At 48.8% G+C, this 8,866-nt stretch overlaps 1 protein-coding gene across 1 annotated transcript in view; it reads left to right on the forward strand.

The window, feature by feature from the left end:
- Nucleotides 1–5,112: 5,112 nt before the first annotated feature.
- The window catches only part of PCGF3 (polycomb group ring finger 3), a 51,981-nt gene continuing 48,227 nt past the window's right edge, over nucleotides 5,113–8,866 (forward strand). Inside the window, exon 1 of the mRNA XM_003803995.3 lies at nucleotides 5,113–5,301. The gene's annotated coding sequence lies outside the window, so the exon portion shown is untranslated. The remainder of the gene's footprint in view (nucleotides 5,302–8,866) is intronic.

Genomic DNA, 8,866 nt, shown 5'->3' on the forward strand with positions numbered 1-8,866 from the left:
TGGGCCAGTCTGTCTCTGTTTCTTGGACCTATTCAGTTGAAGTGGTCAAAAGAGCTGGTTTTGTGTGTGTGTGCATGTGTGTGGCGTGAAGTAGTATGCACAGGTGTAGTATGAAAAGATTATCTAGTCTCGGCGCCTATAGCTCAACCAGCTAAGGTGCCAGCCACGTACACCTAAGGTGGCGGGTTCGAATCCCCAGCCCAGACCCGCCAAACAACAATGACGGCTGCAAAAATAGCCGGGCGTTGTGGCGAGCGCCTGTGGTCCCAGCTACTTGGGAGGCGGAGGCAGAGGCAGGAGACTCGCTTGAGCCCAGGAGTTGGAGGTTGCTGTGAGCTGTAATGCCACGGCACTCTATCCAGGGGGACAGCTTGAGGCTCTGTCTCAAAAAAAAAAAAAAAAGATTATCTAGTTTTTGTGTACATAGGGTTTAGTTATCTAATATTTTTTATATTGTGTGATTAGGTATCTACTGTCATGTATACATAATGTGAAATGGGTTATTTCTGTTTGCGTGTGGTAGGTATCTAGTTCTTTTGCGTAGGGCCTACCACTCATCTGTTTTATGTGTATCTGGTATGAGATTGGTATGTTCGTGTCGTATTTATAACGCTGTACACTGCTTGGTGTGTGTGATATGAGATAGATTTTTTTTTGCATAAATGGTGTGAGATGGGTCTTTGTCTTTTGTGTATACATACATGTGTATACATACATGTGGTATGAAATTTTTTTTGTCTATATGGGATAAATGGATATCTAATTTTTTTATAATAACTGTATTTTTATTTTATTTATTATTTATTTATTTACTTTTGCAGGATTTTTTTGTCCAGGGCTGGGTTTGAACCCACCACCTCTGGTATGTGGGGCCAGCGCCGTACTCCTTTGAGCTACAGGCGCCACTGTGGATATCTAATTTTTTGTGTGTGCAGGCAGATGTAGTAGATGGGTGTCTACTTTGAGGGGTATAAAATTAGTATGTGTTAAGCAGGAAGGTCTGAGATTTTGTTGTACTCACAAGTTAACAAGTTAGCTTGCCACGGTTTCATGTGTGTGTGACAGGAAATATGAGACCCTTGGTCAGAGACAAGGCATTTACCACTTAGCAGAAGCAGCAAACCACATTGGCAGCTGCCAATCTTGTCCTGATCCCTCAGCCCAGTCTCCACAGGGCAATGCAGGTGGCAGATGCAGGGGAGTGCATTTCAGAAGACCCTGAAACTAGGAAACTCTCAGTTTATATGGATCTTCTGGTGACCTCCTCATCCTACCTTCCAAAGAGAGAGAAACTTGATCCCTACCCTGGAATGTAAGTAAACCTTCTCCAGGGAAGGAGGACAGCTCTCTTCTCTTTCTACAGGGGAAAGTCTCCAGGGAGACTTTGTCTTTTTTGTTTCATTTCGTTTTATTTTTTATTCTTTCTTTTTAGAGGGAGACTTCTTAAGCTTCACTATCCTAGCATGTCTCCTAGACAAACATCCTCAACTTGGCTGTAAATGGCTTTTTTTCTGAGAATCTGGACCATGCAGAGACATGAGATATTAATGGAGAATTGCCTCCCAACAGGGTCTAATTTGCTTGAATACTTTGAGATGGATGTCTAATTTAGGTGGTGTAGCTTATAGTGGGATGGCCTGAGGTGGAACAGAGGTTGTGTATATTAGTGTGTGTGGTGCGGGATAGGTGTCTAATTTCTCTTCTCTAATGGTGTGAAATTAGCATCTAACATTATTGAGCATTGTGTGGCCTATTTTGTGTGTATGTTATGGAATAGTTGCCCAATTTTTCTGGGAAAGGGGATTTTTTATGTGTGTATATGTGTGCTATGTCTGATATTTTGTATATGGTATGAAATGCAAATTTCATTTCTTGGTGTGTATTGTGGGGAAAGAGTACCTTTTTTTGAGATGGATATCTCTCTTGGTGTGAAATGATTATTTGTATCTATATGTATATTTATGGCATAAGTTAGTTATCTAATTTTATATTTTTCTCATGGGGATAAACACACAGCACTTTCATTTCTAATCAATGTTAAGTATTTTATGGTTTCGTTTTTAAATAACAGGTTTATTCAGATATAACTCACAAACCATGCACATTGCCCATTTAAAGTGTACAATAGATTTTGGTGTATTCACAAATATATGCAACCACCATCACAGTCAATTTTAGAACATTTCATCACTCCAAAATGAAACCCAATGTTCATTAGCTGTGTCTCCCTGTTTCCTCCAACCCCCCAGCCCCTGGAAACTATTAAGATGATTTCTATCTCTATTGATTGGCCTATTATGGACATTTTACATAAATAGAATTATATAATATCTGGTCTTTTGTGACTGGTTTCTTTCACGTACCAATGTTTTTAAGGTACATCTATGTTGTATGTAGCATTTATTAACTAGTACTTCCTTTTTACTGCAAATATTTTGTTGTATGGATATACTACCTTTTATTTATTCATTCATGAGTTGTTTGACATTAGAGTTATTTCTACTTTGAGGCTATTATATACACTGTCACTGTAAGTACACATGCCAGGTTTTGTATGTTTGGTTTCATTTCTCTAAGTTCCATAAGCTCCATACCTAGGAGTGAAATTTCTCAACTCTATTCTATTGATTTATGTCCTTTATGTTGGTACCAGTCTTGATTACGGTAGCTTTGTAGTAAGTTTTTTTTTGTTTGTTTTTGAGTTTCACTATGTCCACTATGTCACCCTTGGTAGAGTGCTGGGGTGTCACATCTCACAGCAACCTCAAACTCTTGGGTTTAAGAGATTCTTTTAACTCATTCTCCAAAGTACCTGGGACTACAGGCACCCACCACAAGGCCCAGCTATTTTTTGGTTGTAGTTGTCACTGTTGTTTGATAGGCCCAGGCTGGATTCAAACCTGCCAGCTCTGGTGTATGTGGCTGGTGCCCTAGCTGCTGAGCTGAAGGCCTTGAGCCTGCAGTAAGTTTTAAAATTGAGAAATAGGAGTCTGCTGACTTTATTTTTTTAAAGATTGTTTTGCGTATTCTGGTTCCCTTTAACTTCCACATAAATTTTATAATTTGTTTGTCAATTTCTGCAAAAAAGCCAGCTATGACTTTGACTTGGGTTGCCTTGGGTGATCAGTTTGGGAAGTCACGACATCCTAATGATAATGTGGGATGTCTTTCCCTTTATTTGGGCCTTTTTTTTTTTAATCGCCCTTGGTAGAGTGCTCTGGTGTCACAACTCACAGCAACCTCCAACTCCTGGGCTTAGGCGATTCTCTTGCCTCAGTCTCCCAAGTAGCTGGACTACAGATGCCTGCCACAATGCCAGGCTATTTTTGTGTTGTTGTTGCAGTTTGGCCCGGGCCAGGTTCAAACCTGTCACCCTTGGTATGTGGCACCGGCGCTCTACCCACTGAGCCACAGGCACTGCCCTATTTAGGTCTTCTTTAATCTCTCTCAATGATTTATACTTTTCAAAATGTTAGTTTTACATTCTTTTATTACATTTATTAGTTATTTGCTTTTTAAAATAAATAGATTTTTTAAGAGCAATTTTAGGTTGACAGAATTGGTTAGCTTTACAGAAGGGTAAGTGCACATACCTAAGGTGTGCACTTTGCTAAGTGTGGACACTATCCATGCATATGTAGGTGAGATTACACCAAGACAACACTTCTTTTCAGCATCTCCCCCTTCTCCCAGCCTCTGTGCTCACCCCACTCTCAGGCTTTGGCATTAAGTGAAGTCCTCAGAGGATTCTAAGCAGAAGAGGGATATGTCCTGAATATCGTTTTATAAGGTGCTATTTTGTGTTGAAAATAGACTTGGAGTCCAGGAAAAGCCCGGAAGATAGTTTGGAGGCTATTTGATAACTTAGGGTGAGAAGATGGAGGTTGGCAGACGTGGCCACCAGATTCTGAGCGGTCAGCTCAGCTGTGCCTGAGAGGAAGAAGGGGAGGAGGACCCCAGGACTAGCTGCAGCTGGGGGCGGGGGCTGTGATGACAGCAGACTTCCTGGGGCCAGAGAGCTGCCCTTCTGCTATGTGGAGTTGGGCCCCACAGAGTCATTCCAACAGAAACGTGGCTGGGCAGCTGGACACAGACGCCTGGGGTTCAGAGTGGAGGTCTAGGGTATTAGGGCAAGATGAGGTCATTGAGGAGAGCAGCCAGTGGCAGACGTCGGGTCTGCGGCTTCACCTGGGCGCATGCCGGGTCCCCATCCTCCTGGGTCAGTCCAGACATCGACCCTCAGGCCTCCCACCTCTCCTAGTCCCTGCATCGGGGACTACCACCCCCGACCCCGAAAGGCTGTCCAGGCTCCAGCAGAGGGCCTGCCGCCCCACCGGACCCGAGTCCCCCAAACCCTCATCTCTCTCCAGCGCTGGTCACTCCCAACGCCCACTTGGGCCACACAAGCGAGAGATCCTACCCTAAAAGCCCTCTCGCCCCACCCCCACCCCGCTCTACTGCTACCCTTCGAAGCGAAACGCCTTGAGACTTCGTCTGTGGTCACATCTCAGCAATCTGTAGCGGGTAAACACCCAACAACTCAACCACGTGGTGCATGCCTAGGCCCTTCTCAGGCCCCTCCCAGCGGCTGGCCTGAGCCACTCTCCTCCCTCGCCGGACACCTAGTTCAGCCCGGGATTGGGATGCGGACTTCTCCACGAGGGCGGCCGCGAGGGTCGGTCATCCGTTGACCCTTCCAGACATTACAAGCTGGAGTCCCAAACTCACTCTATTCCTGCACCCCGGGCCTTGTGCGAGACTGCTCGTAGTACACCCCCCACACACACACACCCGGCTGCTCCTGGACGGGCAACAACGCAGAAGCCAGACGGCCCAGTGGAGCCACCCCAGGCCGCAAGAGCCGGGCGGGGCGCAGTAGCCTGCATGGTGCGAATCGGCCCCCGAGCCCAGACCACTTGCCGCGGGCTTCCCTCAGCTCAGCCCCGCCCCGCCGCTCCACTGACCACGCCCCATGGGCCCTGCCCCTCCCTCGCGCCTCGCCGAGTCCCTGGGCGGAGCCCTGCTCTGACGCGCCTGCGCTCTCTGACCACGCCCATCTTTCCAGCCCCACCCCCGCCTCGGCAGCCGGGTGGGAGCCTAGCAGCAAATTGCGCATGCTCCAACCGCGGCGCCCCCGACTCCGCGCTCGGCTGGGTTCGGGCATTTCCGCCTCTTTGTTTTAAACTCCGGACAGGTTTTTTTCCTCCTCCTCTTGGGGGGGAACCGGAGGGAGCGGCGCCCCCTCCTCCTCCCGGCTCGGCCTCCGCGTGCGCCCCGCTCGCCAGCAACCCGAGACCGCAGGTCAGTGAGTACGCCCCGCCCTGCCCGGGCCCGCAGACGTCCGCTTCTCAGGCCGCGGCCTCGGCCGGTGCCAGCCCGAAAGGCTCCGACCCCAAGGCCCGCGTCCGGGCTTCCCAGTCGGGCAGGCTAGGGGAGTCTGGAGCTGCTGGCAGTCCCTGGCGAGGGTCGGACCCCGGGAAGGCTGGACCCGGGGAAGGGTCACCGAGAAGGGTTGAGACCCAGACCCGGGAAAGGTCACCAGGAGGGCCAGGACCCCAAACCGGGCTGGACCCCGGGAGGGCCAGTCACCAAGGAGGGTTTACCCCTGGGATTGGGCAGGACCCACACGAGAGTGTCAGGACCCCACGACAGGTCATCCAGGAGGGTCCAACCCCTCGAAAGGGCACTAGGCATCGCTGGGACCCCAGGAAGGGTCACCAAGGAGAGTTGGACCAGGGCATCTGGCAGTATCCAGAGAGTGCCATGACTCCAGGTCACCTAGGAAGGGCCAACCCTGGAGCCAGTCACTGAGGAGGATACAGCTGGACAGGTCACAGGAGGGCCAGGACCCTGGGACCATTACTCAGGAGGGCTAGTCTGTGGGGAGATCAAGACTCTGGGACAAGTCCACTGAGGGAGAAATGGGAGCCTGAGGCAGCCCCTTCCCCCAGGATGACCAGAATCCCAGATAGGTCACACAAGGTCTGGCTGCTGGATCTGCACAGTGAAGAAGGCTAGGCTCTCATAGAGGGCTCTGATAAAAGCCAGAGTGTCCAGATAAGTCCCTGGGAGGTCTGGGCCTCCTGGATAAGTCACTGAGAAGCATGTGGACCCCAGGACTAGACTTAAGGGTGCTGAGGCCTTGGGATGGGATCCAGAGGTGCCATGAATCTGCCCAGTCCCGTCAATGAGACCCACCTGCCATGAAGGCTGAGGCATCTAGGATCCTGGTCACCTGAGCCCCACAGGAGTTGCTGGGCCAAATCCATGGACCTTTCAACCTTCAGCAGATACCACCCTGAGTGGCACACACCTGGAGGCTTATCCTTCTGGCTCCAGAATTTCAGTGGGGTTCCTAATCCATGCTGGCTCCATGCCTCAGACTGGCACTGTGCCTACCCTGCTTTAGCTTCTTCTCCAGGGCTGCTCTCCTCTCCTTGTTTTGGCCCTGTGGCCAGTGTCTAGCACTTCCCCCCTCTGATTCTCCTGTCAAGGTTATGGGAGTATACCCTCCATCCTGAGTGCAGAGGAGTTTGCAGTGGCCAGGGGATTCCAGGAGCTGACAGGAGGGGGGAATTCAGCCTGGGAGTGTGGGCTCCTGGAAGTGTTGGGGGCAGGCAGTGGGCCCGGGAGGGCAGTCAGAGCAGGCATCACCAAACCTTCTCCACTCCAGGAAAGGAAGTGCTGGAAGGTCCTAGGGTGGGAGGTGTCTTGGTTTCTCTGAAACCTTTGAATCAGTCTTTCATCTGTCAGTGTTTTCCTTTCAGAAGTGGTGGTGAAGAGTAGTGTGCAGTGTGTCTGCTGCCAAGGCTTGAGGAACTGGTGACATATTCTGCCCTGTGCCTAGGAAAGTCTACTGAGTGTGCCCAGCAACCTTGTCTGGTGTGTTCCAAGCCCATGTGAGCCTGGATCCAGCTCCCTAACTGGCTGCCTGGCAGGCCAGTGGGCAGTGTGTGTGTCCATGTGCAGCGTGAGCATGAACAGGAATAGGAGGGGGCTGCACCTGTAGTAGGATCCTGCATCAGGCTTGCAAACTCACATGGAAGTCGGCTATGAGGAGGGCAGGTCTGAAAGTGAGCTGTATGTACTCCCAGCTTGAGCTGGTCAGATCAATACTTCCTTTTGGGCCACAACTTCACTTCTTGGTTACTTGGGAGAAAACCACTTTAGGTTTTCAGTTTAACAGTTCATAGAATGGAATATTAACCTAGTTGTGTCCCTGAATGGTCTAGCTTAGAAACTTTTATTTGCCAAATGCGACCACACTTGGGACCTTTTTACTCAATACTTCCGATTTGTTCTTTTGACATATCCTTCACTATTTTAAAAACTTACTTTGTGAAATTTTGCAAAAGACTTACAAAACTGAACATTCGGGTTGGATTAGGCTCTTTCCTATTTTTGGACTTTTAGAGGTGTGATAGTGCTAAGCATTTTGTTATTTATATATTGCCATGTAACAAATTACCCCAAAATTTAGTCCCTTAAACCAATGATCAGTTATTATCTTACAGTTTCTGTGGCTCAGTGGAGTCCTTTTGCACAGGGTCTCACAGCTGGGCTGTCTCTCATCAGGAGGCCCAACACAGAGGGCCACCATTGGTTGCAAACTCAGTTCCCTTCCCTGTGGTCCTCTGTCGGCAGCCCAGCAGGAGCCAGTGGTCAAGCAAGAGGAACCGGAGGGAAGTCTTAGGCTCCTTGATCTCCTGATGGAAGGGATGTTCTGTCACTTTTGCCCAATTCTCTTTTGTCAGAAGTGTGTCACTGGGCCCTGTCACACTTGAGGGAAAGAGGTCCCACAGGGTGAGCACACCAGGCAGAGGTGGGGGCACGGGCCCATCGTAAAAGGCTGTCCAGCGCTGTAGTATTTTGAGCCTGGCATTTGTCAGGGTTTTGGTCCTGTAGGGCTTGTGCCTGAGAAACATCCCTCACACAGTTGTGTGTGGAGCAGTGTGTTGAGTAAGCTATGACAGTCCGGCCCCTCTGACCTCACTCTAGCAATTGAGATCATTATAATTTATGGACCACAACATATGAGGCAGACAAATTACAAGTAGGATTCTTAAGAATCACCTCATGATTTAGAATACCAGAGTAAAACAGAAGGCCACAACACAGCAGACACAGAGGTGTGTTGGGGTGTTGATTCTTTGATAGCTTCATATGTAAACATTTTAGTTGTTCATAGCGTCTTGTCATTTTATTCTTGCCAGTTTTGTAAGTTTTTCTTAACCATTTTAAATATGTAGAGCAATCTTTTTACCAGTTTCTTTGGACCTAATGCAATTGTTACTTGTGCCTTCTTCAAAATGCTGTATAAGATGTGAGATCCTGAAACTCATTGGATATTTGTCCCTGGTGGTGACATCATGCTCCAAGGACCCACTGCAAGCACGAACCCCTGATCCCTGGCCCCCACAGTAGAGGTGTGGGCCTTGGCACCCCTCTGACTCTGAGCTTCAGGAATGGCATAGAGCCACAATGGGCACCCTTCCTGAGGCCACCAGAGTCTCCTTGGTACTAGGGATCCCTGAGAAGCCCCCTCCTGCAGGACCACGCAGCTGCTTGGGTGAGGTAGGGACTTGGCCACAGCTGGAATTAATTATCCAGGGTGTTTGATTGGGGTTCTAAAACAGGATTTATTTTGTTCTGTATCATTAGTCTTTAATGTATTAAATGGCAGGATTATTTCATTTGCAACCTTATTTGGTTAATGATTAGAATTGAATTTAAAGTTAAAAATGTAGTTTTTCTTTTTATTTTATTTTATTTTATTTTTTTGAGACAGAGCCTCAAGCTGTCACCCTGGGCAGAGTGCCGTGGCATTACAGCTCACAGCAACCTCCAACTCCTGGGCTCAAGTGAG

This window comes from Otolemur garnettii, unplaced genomic scaffold (assembly GCF_000181295.1).
Source record: "Otolemur garnettii isolate 467f Iridium unplaced genomic scaffold, OtoGar3 scaffold00198, whole genome shotgun sequence".
Taxonomy (NCBI): domain Eukaryota; kingdom Metazoa; phylum Chordata; class Mammalia; order Primates; family Galagidae; genus Otolemur; species Otolemur garnettii.